Raw genomic sequence first — 12,678 nt, 5'->3', positions numbered from 1 at the left:
CCCCTTCCCGCGGGCGGCCGCTCCCTCCCGCCGGCTCCTCGCGCGGCAGCCGTTGGTGCCGTTAACGGCCGCCGCGGGCAGCCAGGGCTGCGCGCGGCGGCCTCGGCTCTCCCCCGGGCTTTCCGAGGGGCTGGCGGCGCTTCGTGCCGCCGGACGCGTAAAGCGGGTGCCGGTACTGCGAGGGACGGGCTTGGAGCCGTGCCGCGGGCTGGCTGCCGAGCCGAGGGGAGAGCCGTCGCCCCCGGGCCTGAAACGGACCGACGGCGTGTGAGGGGCTCGGTTAGAGGTGACTGAGGATGGGGCTGAGCTCAGCCAGTGCCTGCCAGGTTCATCTCAGTACTGTAGCCACCCCCGACCGTCCAGTCCTCGCCGTTTATTTAGTACTGACTTATTTTAAAGTGAAAAGGATGGTCCTTGGAAGTGGATGCTGTATTGCGTTGAATACGGATCATTAAATCGTGTGTCCGGTGGTCATTTTCATAGGTTAGGAGTGCTTGCTCCCATGTTTCGGGCACTTCTTGTATTGATTTTGAATTCTGAAAGGTTGGAATGCTCAGAGTAGGGATATGATCTAAAATAGGGAGAGGCAGTAAGCAGTACCTTTCTAACATGCTTGGTCATGTTGCGATTTAATGTAATAATATAATCGAGTTATTGTCCCCTAAAGATTTTAAGTTGGTTTTTTTTGTCTCTAGTGTTAAGGATGAAAATCTTTGCTATCATGTTCACAAATTCACAAATCCCTAATCTTCCGTATCTTCAGATAAGGAAAAGCAAGTGCAGGGACAAAGAGGTTTGTTTCCTGCATATATATATGATGGGTTACTTTCTGTGACAGCAGGGTACAAAAGGCTATATGGATTGGCTACCATTTCTTTATTAATGCTCTCTGTTTTAAGTGAACTTGACACAGAAGCACATGAATTCAAGTAAATTTAGTCTGCTTTTTAGTTTTTTTTAATGTCCCTTAGTCACGTAGTATCTGAACTATACTGTTGAATAGATGAAAGGGATAATATATTCACTGAAGACTTAATGTGTAGGTGAGTATAAAAGTCATTGTAAAGTAGGAGCACTATGCACGGAGTTCTGCACTTGCCTTGAAATGTCTCAGCTGATTCAGTGTAACAATGAAAATATTTACGCTAATGAGATTCTGTAAAATCAGAGCGATGAAAGTGTATTAAATAGATTTTTCTTTGGCTAATTTTAGCTCTTGTCCTCTTAAAGAGTTTACTATGTTTCTATCACTACAATGAGAGAAAGAGAGCGCTGCATGTTTGCTTCTGCTTTTTGCTGTTAGACTTAAGTGTCTGAGATCCATGACTGAAAGATTAATGACCCTTTTAAAGATTTAGTAAAATGTAATGCTTGCTGGCATCATACCTCCTGTGAAGTGTTGTGTCTGGGGAACTGGATTTAATTGTTTTTCTAATAAAAGAGATAGGCAATATTTTCATAGCAGTTATGCTTTTTATTAACTAATAAGAGGAGGCTTACAGTGTCATACATGTTGTTTCTTTTTATAAAATACCCAGTAACAACCCTTGCAAGGAAAACTGATAAAAAAATGAATGCGACTTCCAGCTATCATGTCAGCTGTTGAAGTATGGATGCCAGTTAGCTATGAAAAGTTAATATGGTTTTGAAATGTAACTTTAATTAACTAGAGAGTAGGCAGGCTTTTTAAAGGGGTAATATAAACACAATATATCCATAGTTGAGGTTTTGCTTATTTTATCAGAATAGGAAATAAATAAATATTGTAAAAATGCATTAGTTCTTGTGTTGCTCTGTTGTTCAGATGCCTAACAGCTTAATAGATGTGTAACGGCTTAAACTTCTACAAAGAAAGGTAAAAACAGTCATGTTTTCTAATTCAATGATAATAAATAACTGGAAGGATTTTTTCTCATATCCCTTAAGGGTTATGCAAAAACTAGGGGCTAAATCAGGGGATCATTGGGATATATCTAAACAGGGGGTTTTCATCTTACTGCTGAGGTTGTTATTGAACAGTTGGACTTGCAGAGGGGAATGCCAAGAGGGGAAAAAAGAACAGGAATTATTATGCTTAAATACCCAGATCATGGAAGGTAAGTTTGCATTTTTTGGAGTTTGTGATGGAGCTAGACTTCTTTGGGAACCTCACTTCCCTAAAAATATAGAATTACTTTCATGTTACCTGTTGTAGTGAATGCAAAATTTCGCTGATTCTGCTCAGATGTGTTGAGACGTAGAATGAAGAAAATATGTCCTAAATGTGCCTACAAGTCAACCGGGCACAGTCAAGTTGATAACATAGAAGGGTTGCTAACAGTCAAAGTTGGAGGCTGCCCACAAATTTTGTTACTGAAGTTTTTACTGTAACTGGTTTTGATGTACTTGACAATGCTGGTGCTGGCACGGGAAAAGAGTAAAACTGACATCACATACACATGAGATGCTTCTAAAAGTCCAGAGCTTTTCTATCACCAAGTGATGTATTTAATTTGGCCTTAAGCCAGTTCCATGATCTTGTATTATAATTGCTTTAATAACTCATAATTTATTTAACAACAGAAATGATAGGTCCTCTTAGTACATCTATGGCATGAATAATGCATGTGTATAGATCTCATGTTGCTTACGGTTTGAATATACTTTGTTTTGCAAACTTCAGGTTTGTTTTGTTATGGATTTCGCATTGTGGGACATTGCTCTAATTTAACTCAATTTCTTTTCGTGGTTGTGGTTCTTTTTCCCCACTTCTCTTTACCATACTTGTAGTCTCTGTGAAGAAGAAATAGAATTAATGTGTTGAAGCATCTTAGTCTGAGCAAAGAAATCACATGTATTCCCAAGGAAATCGTACAAAAATTATAGTGAATTCAACTGCCTTATTGCAGGAATTTGAAATTGGCCAACTCTCAACTTTACACTGAGAGAATTTGATGAATGGAGTAGCAGATATTAAAGTTCCCTAAACTTTGTATTCCCCAAATTTTTACTTATATTTTACTTTGAAAAGCAATCTTTAACCTTTATTTCTAACAGCTAGTCACAGCTAGTCTAGTGGCTACTTTGTTATTTCTAATTATGTGTAGAATCCAATAAAATTGTTTTTCTTGATGAGGGAAGTTTTATGTAAAAATTGATTTGTGTTAGTGCCTTATGAAAGAATTTTAGAGACATACTAAATAGGAAATTAAAAATTTCATGATAGACTTGGTCATTTGCTTAAAAATACAGAATCTTAATTTAGTTAATTGCATTAAATTGCATGATGTTTATTTGGTTCCATGCTAGCGTTAATTTCATTAAAAGACTGTCACATTGATTTATTAATGTATTTTAAAATACTACCATACATGCTTTGTTTGTTTAATTGTTTCTCTTGTTTTTGTTTGTGTTTTGGTTTTTAATTTTTTCTTCTCTCCTTTGGTTGATCATTTTCCCTTGTTCTTTTACTTTGGTGCTTTTTAATATGCTTTTAGTTATTTTGTAGATTGTGTCAGTAATCAAAGCTAGAAAACAAGCAGCGTCCAAGCATACTGAACCAGCATTCTGACTTTGCAGCAATTCTCTTCTACATAGTCTGATTAGCAATGACTGGATGTTCTACTTCTGAGCGTGACGTGGTAGCTGCTGATGTAATAGCATTTTTGAGTTAGTATTGAAATTACTGTTTTAGTAGCAAAACGATCTCTTTGGTCGTGGGGAGGATTTGTTGTATTCCCTCTAATGGCTATCTTTCCCCACCTATAACCAAAAGTCTTTTTAAAATGTAATTGTGGGCAGCTTATTTAAAAGGGAATTTTAAAAAGGTGTAACCTGAGTTTAAAAAAGTCAAGGAAGGAACTGATATAAAAACTAATACAAGTGGGTAGAAAATTATCTTTTAAAGTTTGTTCTTAGAATTTATTTTTTTTTTAATTTCCCATCTTGAATTTCTGCCTGATTATGTTTTTCTTCATTCTCTCCCTTTTTTTGTACTTTTGAATGCCAGGTGAATTTATTCTTCTCTTTGATCATGGTATTTGAACTTTTGTAGACTATACTGCAGTGAGTTCAGTTTTTTGCTCAGTGCCCCCCACTTCTATTTTTTTTATTGTGTTGGGTTTTTGTTTCTTTTTCTTTCATTTTATTTGTGTTCTCAGTAGATCTCTGATAACGTGCTGTTTAATGCTGAATGCAAAAATCCAGGGTTAGCAAACTGCTGCACAAAGAAGAATTATTGTTTCTTGACTCACTGGTCCAGTACATCAGGATAAGTAGTATAAAATTTCATTGGCCAGGTTATTTCAGGTTGCACTGGACAGTGCTGTGTAAAAGGACATCCTTTAATTTAACTGCTAAATCGTCTTCATGTCAGTATCCTGATTAATTCTTCATGAGATCCTGTTTTCTATTAAGTGCTGACATGCCTTCTGAAAGGTCTCTAAATAATCCTTGAATTCATAATGAACTCTCTAGCATATTTAGGATGCTATTTTTTCCATTCTGTACTCATTAATGAAAGGTATATACTTAGATTATGTGGTTATTGTGATGCAGGTATTTTCTATGTGACTACCATTTGCTCTTTTATTTTTAATAAGAATAAATTGTATAGTTAGCAGATGCCCTGGAATTTTCTTCTTTTATTTGGATGTAGTTTAACTTGAGTTCTGAGGCACCATGTCACTTCCTGCTGACTAACTCTGCCAACTCTTGCAGTCCGTTCAAATTGCAGAATTTAAATATTTGCATTGATGCATATACTGTGTGTGAGAAAAGGCTGCAAGAGCTCAGTTTGTTTTTCTTGAAGAAGAGGCTGGGGGGGGAACTAATTGCCATTCTCAGCTGCCTGATGGGTGGTCACGGAGAAGATGAAGCAAGGCTTTTCTCAGATGCAGTCAGTGAAAGGATGAGAGGTGACACATGTTAGAGTAAGGGAAGTTCCAGTTCAATCTAAGGAAAAGAATTCCTCATGCTGATGGTAAAACACCGGAACAGACACTTAGAACAGTTGCGGGATCTCCATCCTTGGAGATTTGGGGCTTGAGTGGCAAAGACCTTGAGCACCTTGGCCTAGCACTAGCCTTGGCCTGAGCAGGGGTTGGACCAGAGAACTCCTTCAGGTCCCTTCTAGCCTAAACCGTTCTGTGATTCTGTATATACACATACCTGTTTGTTTCTTCTTTTTTCCTAGATTTTGTGTTTGCCTATTGCTCTTGTCCTGTTCCTGCCTTCCCTTTGCTGGATATTTAAATTATTTCCATGTTATTATACGTATATGTTTTACATCAAGTCTAGTCTGTACCTGGAAGCCGGTAAATTTGTGTGCAGTGCAAGTAGGAGTTCTGAGATGGCAATATTACTATTAGATAAGATATCTGAAAAATCTTTAGTATAATTTCAAGCCACTTTGTTTACAGCTCCTTTAGTTACAAATTAGTATGCTCACATTTCATAGTCATTGTTGAGGTTTTTTTTCTTCAGGTAATAATTGTATGTCACACAGGATGGATATTATTTGTTTTCTGTGAGTTTTTATGATCTGTAAGCGAAGTGTTGTTCAGGTAGCTCATGATCTTTGATCTCCATGGTTGCAGTGGAACTGGTGAAGTTCTGCAGAACTTCAATGTGAGGTATCAAATATAGGGAACATTAGCACAGAATATGTGAATGTGAAAAATAGTTTATTTTAGCTATTATAACATCTGTTTTCTTTAAGTGTAGTAGAAATATATTTCCAGTCAGAAATTTAAACTTTTCAAATTAGCATCTTGCCTTGAAGCATATCGTGAAAATATACGAGCAAGAGAGCTGTAATTCAGCAATTTCCAAAGCAGTCAATAAAGAATTGTGCTGTGATTTTTGCCATGGGATCTAAACAAATTTATTCTAGATTTCTGTAGAATAAAACTGGAATAATGTAATAACCCAAACTGTCTCAATAAGTAGTTGTTATTTGGGCATCACCTGCACACTAACCTTTGTGAATTTTTGTATTCTTTCTTTTAATGTCTTGAAATACTCCCTTTAAATCTGTTCAAAATAGTTCTTTTTAAATACTAGTCAGGTCATTATGTAGTGCAAATTATTTGGTTCTGAAAAATTCCATCATATAAGTGGAAGTTTCAAGTGTTGGTTTTAATAATTTTTTGTGATTAAAGATTGTAAAGTAACAATAATAGAAGATATGCTATACTAAGATGCTTCAGCTTTTTCATATGTCATATTTCATTGCAGTTTATGTTCTTTGATCTGAGAGAATTACTTTATAATGGTATCTGTTTAAAAACTAGCATTGTTTTACTTCCCTTTGAGATACCTAATTTGATGTTGTCATTTGTATATATGTAGCTCTAGAAATCCTCTTTAGTGGAGCAGGTTCCCAATGTACTAGGAGAATGCTGTATCTTGAATACAAAATAAGAAACAACAGAATATGGTCAGGAAAACAAATAAACAAGAATATTGCTTAAAATACTGAAGTTATATGAGTTGATTCAGTGTTACAAGAGGTAGAAATGCTCCCCTCTTTTTGAGGGCTCTCATAGAATCTTCTACATACTGCCCTTCTCAGAAGTATTGCTTGAGATCAGTAATTTCAGAAGTGGCATTTAGCAGGATTTCAGCTTGATCTTGGGATCATGAGTCCAAAAATCTCAGATGATGATGCAAGAAACTCCATTTTAATAGGCAGACATGAGTCTCCTGGAAATAGTGTCCACTCTAAACATAGGTTGGTGGTTTTTTGGTTTTTGGTATTTGCTCTCATAGCTCACTCTGTTCTTGTTAAATATCAAGTCCCTCATTCCTGGTAACTCCTTTTGGCTGTGATACATTTGTGTTCCACTGAATCCCACAGATTAATTGCATGGAAAACATAATTTTATTAGTTTTTTATTTTCTGACTTTCAATTTAATTGATTTTCCCTGTTGTTATTTTTTTTTTCCCTTTCAAAAGTGAGTTATTCCACTCTTTCCTCCCTGTGCATGTAGTGAATATTTTTCTGTTCTGCAGTGTCCTTTCTGAGCCGAATAGCTTGAGCTGTTGGTTGCTGGTTAATCTAAATATAGTCTGTTTTGTACTATGCTAAATCCCATTTTTTATGTATGCTGAGAGGTTACCTGTTCTTTTGACAACTGCATTAGAGGGAAGGCCTCAATAATATCCACAATTTTTTTTTTTTTTTAAACTTTTGGTTGATATGGGTGAACTGAGCTCAGCAACCTACCTAGAGGTGTCTGTGGTGTGGTGATCCCCAAATGAAAGCATCTATATTTAAAGTGCATCTGTGTCAATTGAAAGCACAGTGCTTGGCAAGAGTAGGGCTAATTTTATTAAAAATTTCTTAGTGGCATTTAAGTCAAAATTTGAAGGTAAAAGCAGGTTAGTATGCGCATTTGACATTGTAGAGCATCATTTATTAACAGTCTTTAATTGGTTCTCTGTTTTTTAAGCAAAAAAGAATAGTTTTGTTCAGCTTTTTGTTTCTGTATGGTTTTGTCAATTTATATTTTACAGGAATAATATAAACACTGAAATAAATGTCCGCTGGAGAGAAACTTGTCACTCATCAACATAAGCTACACAAAACAAAAATTATAATTGTATTATTAGGAAAAAGATGTTAAACTGCAATACAATTATTGCAATTTTCCAACAGTTTTGTAAGAGTGGAAATGCACATCAAGATATAAATTGAGAAAAGTAATGTTTGCTTGATAAGAAAACTCTTTAATTTGTTCTATTGGTTGAGTGTAATCTCTTATAAAGAAGCACTCTTGCATTCAAAGGCTGATTTGTATGCCACATATGTAAACTTTGAGTTCAACAGTATGTACTGTTGCCCTATATTATTTTTCAAGATTGCCTTGGTTTGTTTTACAATTATACAGGCTGTAGTAAGTATAGCAATTATACTGTATTATTTAGTATTATATTCTGCTGTAAACCTGAAAAAATAGCTGTAAACTTTATAGAAAGGCCTGAAAGTGATACGTTGTGACTAGGAATGGGAATACCAGGGTTTGGTGCTTGGAATTCTCACTGCCTTGCTGAGTCATCCTGGGCAAAACTTAGCACCTTCTTACTTGGATTTCTCCTCTATAAATTCAGATAATCCTGGGGGTTCAAAAGGTTAATTTGTGAATGTGTATGAAGGCTTTAAGATTGTTGAGTGAAAAGCACTTTTATACGTGTCAGTGGCCTATCAGAATATATGTAAATTGTAAGGAAAAAAGCCTTCTTATTAAAAATAACTGAATAAATCAACCATTTAGACTATTTCTTTGTCTGGCAAGTATTCAGGCTAGCAGTCTACAGATTAGTTTCGTAATGTTCTTTCCTACTGGAAGCAGGGGCAATAGATCAATGATCAGTATTTCAAAGACTTCTGTAGCAAATGTGTTTGTAAACAAGGTGCTCTTGAGTAAGCTAAGAACAGGATTCAATTTGACTGTGAAAGTAGGGTTGTTATCCTGAGACAAGGTCACTGAATGTTAATGATTTCGGGAACTTTGTTGTACTTCATGTATTAGTTACAACAGCAACTGTATTGTCAGTTCGAGAAGACTTGGGTATCTTCAGGAACAGTAGGTGTAAAAAGTGTAACAAGATACGATTCCTTTTCCTTTACAACAAGGCCTGTTTTCAGTCTAGGTTGCCCTTATGTGGCCCTTTGTATGGGACCTAATAAAGCTGAAGGTTGTTGTTGACAAATGCACAAGAGAAGGAATAATTTCAGCTAACCATGCATATTCTAAATAAACTGTGATTATTTGGGAGGAAGACCCATATGTTCTGGTGGTGTTATGTTGAATAATCCTCACTGAGCCTGAGTGCTCAAAATGCAAATAACTTAAAGATGTGCAGATAGCATCACAAGAAAACAGAAGCTGTTTTAGAATGCTGTTCCTTTCTATGATTGAATAGTATTTAATCCCCTGAAATCAAGTTCAGATAACTTTCCTTACAAGACAGAGAGGGCAGAAATAGATGTGACCAAGAGAAAGGGTAGCAGAAATTATTAGTAGGTGTGGAAAGATTTGAATAACCTGGGAGAAACAATTTATTCACTTTTATATAGAGACAATGAAGAAGAGTCTGAATAAAAGGTAATCTTGTGACAAGGACAATGCTTAAAAAGAATCAACAGGAATGAGACGGTTAAATTCTTCTGGGCATGAGCTAATAATCAACTAATGTGGCTGAGGAAAATATATGAACAATTTTCTGTAATTTTCCATACCTGGTACGTTGCAGTGACCTACCTTTGAAGTATTTGGTAGTGGCATTTGTCAATAAGGACAGTAACTATCACTGTAAACTAGATGGCAATTCTTATTCAGCTCTAATGATTTGTGCTTTAAATTCAGCAAATCTGTAAAAATTCATGCAATTTTTATTTGTATTTTTGTTTTAAACATTTTAACAGATGTATAGTTTCTTCTGCTGAAGAAATTGGGCAAATTCTTAAATACCTTTTATCAAAATCAAATTAATGAATGAATCTCAGTAATGGCAACCCAAAATATATGGCTTAGGTTTCATACAGACCTAGCAGTCTATTAATAACTTGTGATTGACCATATGCATGTACTTCTATTGTAATCTAATTTTCAGGCAAATGTAACTGAACGTTATTAAACAGAAGGAAGTAAAGATGGCCATGTAGAAGTCTAATAATTTATAAGCTAAGTGCCTTTTATGTTGAGAGTCCTAATTCTGCCGTCTGGTTGCAAAAGAGTTGTTTTCTGGTGTTTATTGTCACTATGGAACACCAAGGTTGTGCTCTTATATGTAGGGGTCTGAGAAACTTTCTCATTTGAGAATGCCTTTGAATTTTAGTGAGTTGAGTTACATGAGGTTTACTGACATAGGTAGGGTCTGTAAGACGAGATACTCATCAATTCTTTTTAAGGCTATAGCGTACTGTGTGATGATGGCATATATGACAACTGAAGAAAATGGTGTTGAGTCCCCTGGGAAATTAACATGTTTAATTGAAGGAAGAACAAATTGACTTAATTTACATAACTGTAATAGGACCCTAATGTTAAAATTTGGCTACGTATTGCCTCTTAAAAGTAATGGAAAGGTACTGGGTTGATGTTATAGAAATTCTTGATAATCTTTCTGAGGGTTCAGGGGGATCTGGCTTGTACAGACCAGGCTAAAAATGTAGAACATGTACTTTAAAGGGCTGCTTGAGACTCCACTATGACATCTCTTAAAGGTGAAGTAAACTCATAGTAATTTCTTCGTCTATAAAAATAATAAATGTAAGTTTAAAACTAGTTATTCTGGTAACCGTTTGAGCTTGGGTTTCTTGGTGCTCCTGAAATGTAGCAAAGAAATTGCCTAAGGTGAATGAATGTAGGAGCAAGGTGAGCTGTGCCACTTGCTTCCAAAACACCTTTCTCCCCAATTAAACAGCTTCCCTTGCAACACCAAATTTTAACTGCTTCTGCAGGTGAGTGAGAAAGGATGGATTAATAGCTACAGTGATTGTGTCTTTTCACAAAGGCCTGCTTAAGAACAGCATGATAGATTTATCAGTCACAGGTATGCCCTCTGATTATCAAGTCCTGCTAGCAGTAGAGTGTAGGAAACTGGGGTATGGGCCAAAACCTTACTATATTTGATTTAGGAATATGGAGGATTTTCTGTTAGCATAACATATTGGCGAGTGAGTGATTTAACCATATTTTATGGTTATACGAGATAATCAATTGAAGGATACTCTGGAATGACAGCTGTGCTACCAAACCTTATTGTGCAAGTGACATACAGCAAACACAACTGTAGCATCTTAGTTGATTTCTGCATGATGTATATGCTTTTCACTTTGTAATCAGTACTGCAGCAGCTTCCAACTTGGGATTTCCTGTTTTCAGGACGACATTTTTCTTTTTCAAAATACACTTACATCCAGTTCTATTCTGTATTCTCAGATTTTCTAAGCTCCTTGCCTAGGGTGTGAAAGTAGACCCCACTTGGAGCTGGGGCCTTTACTGCAAGCAGCTACTGAGCCCTGAGAGCTGCTGGCTGGTAGAAGCTCTTCCAAGCTCCTTGACACTAAGTAGGGTAGTTCTGTGAAGCTGAGAAGTCTTGAGAGCTTCAAGTTACCCTGGCAGTCTTATGGCTCTGAAATTCTCTTCTGTGACTTTGAGAATGGGGTTGCAGCTCAGGGCTTCAAGGTGCTGTGTTCCCAGACTTCGAGCAGAGCACTAGTGCTGCAGTAGGGAGGGGAGCTACACCAGAAAGCTTCCACCAGAAACGTATCCGTGATTTGGCCTCCTCTGATGAGAGGTGCCAGCACAAAACTCTTCTTATTCAATGAAATGTCATTTTCTGATAACCCCTATGTTTAGTCAGAAGTTTCTACCAACTGTTAAGAAGTGTGGTACAGTGGTGTCTAGTGGGAAAAATTCCCGAGTACATAACTGTGTATTGATTTAGATATTAACACTGCCATTATCTAATCTAATTCTGGAGAAATCTGTAAAACTTTAGAGTATTGGTGGTTGATCTGCACAGTTTATTTTTCTCTGTCTTTTAAAAATAACACAGATGAGGTTCTCTGTGTTTTTCAAGGGAATTATAAAGGTGTTAGGTTGATTTTGGAAAACTTTAATATATGGATGCATAAAAACAAGACTGCAAAGATCTGGGTGTAAATTTGCTACCTGTGTTGTTATGTTTCTGCTATTGATGCTATTAGTGTTAATGCTACATTAAATAAAGTTGGATTGAGATGGCTTATGTTTGTTTACTCTGGGGTACAACTATGTAAGTACGTGCACGTAAGTGTGTGTCTTAAAGTGGCTGATGCTCTGCAAGCTCATCTCTGGTTTTATCCTGTAGTAACTTGCCTGTTTGTTTATGGAAATAAACATCAATGAAACTGATTCCTAAGATCTGAAAGTGCTGCCAATTGGAAGTGGGATGAACAACAAATCATCTTTTTGGCAGAGCTGAGATGATGTAGGTTTTTTGTATTTCTTGTGTTAGAATCTGTGCTTTACTTTGTTTAATAAAATATTTAGTTACCTTTTTCCATACTCTCTCTATATCCAAAGCATTTTCCTTTTTCATTGCACCATTTGTCCTATAAACCTCAAGCTACCGTAATAATCCAGCTGGTTTTCAGTTACTGACCTTCCTTTTTCTCTCTTGCCTTTTTTTTTTTTTTTTTTGGTCTTCCCAATGTATTAACAAAAAATGTCACATGGGAAAGTTGTTGATGGAGCTGGTATGTATCCCTTATTTTAGGAGTATTTACTTTCTTTCTAAAGACAATAATGTGTCAAATGCAGAGGAAACAAAATTTGATGTAGGGCTGTTCCAGTGCAGAAACTGATTTGGTTGCAGTCATTGAATTGTGGGATGAGTAGAATAAGTCATTCATAGTCCCTTTAGACCTCATGAAATAAATGGGATGAAGAAGAGAATAGAATATGATGCTGTGTGTTTGCATTTCTTTACTTAAGACGTGAAATACAGGCAGCATCAGGAAAAAAAGGACGAAAGTTAAACTTCATAGGTTGAATGTTAAGCTTTTATAACACATAAGCTGAAATGTTTGACATTGATTTCCTCATTCTATTATGAATATCTATACATTCAGGCTTAATCACAGAGCACTTGTGTCTGTGTTCTGGAATTTAGCAATTACAGAAGCTTTGATTTAATGTGCAAAG

General features: G+C 36.3%; 1 protein-coding gene across 1 annotated transcript in view; it reads left to right on the top strand.

Annotated features, from left to right (window-relative positions):
• The window catches only part of DNER (delta/notch-like EGF repeat containing), a 137,813-nt gene that overhangs the window by 3,427 nt on the left and 121,708 nt on the right, over window positions 1-12,678 (top strand). The gene's annotated exons all lie outside the window — the stretch shown is intronic.

The sequence above is a fragment of the Haliaeetus leucocephalus genome, unplaced genomic scaffold (assembly GCF_000737465.1).
Source record: "Haliaeetus leucocephalus isolate CR32 unplaced genomic scaffold, Haliaeetus_leucocephalus-4.0 Scaffold240, whole genome shotgun sequence".
NCBI lineage: Eukaryota > Metazoa > Chordata > Aves > Accipitriformes > Accipitridae > Haliaeetus > Haliaeetus leucocephalus.
Note: the sequence above shows the minus strand (reverse complement) of the source record. Positions and strands in the feature narration are given on the sequence as shown.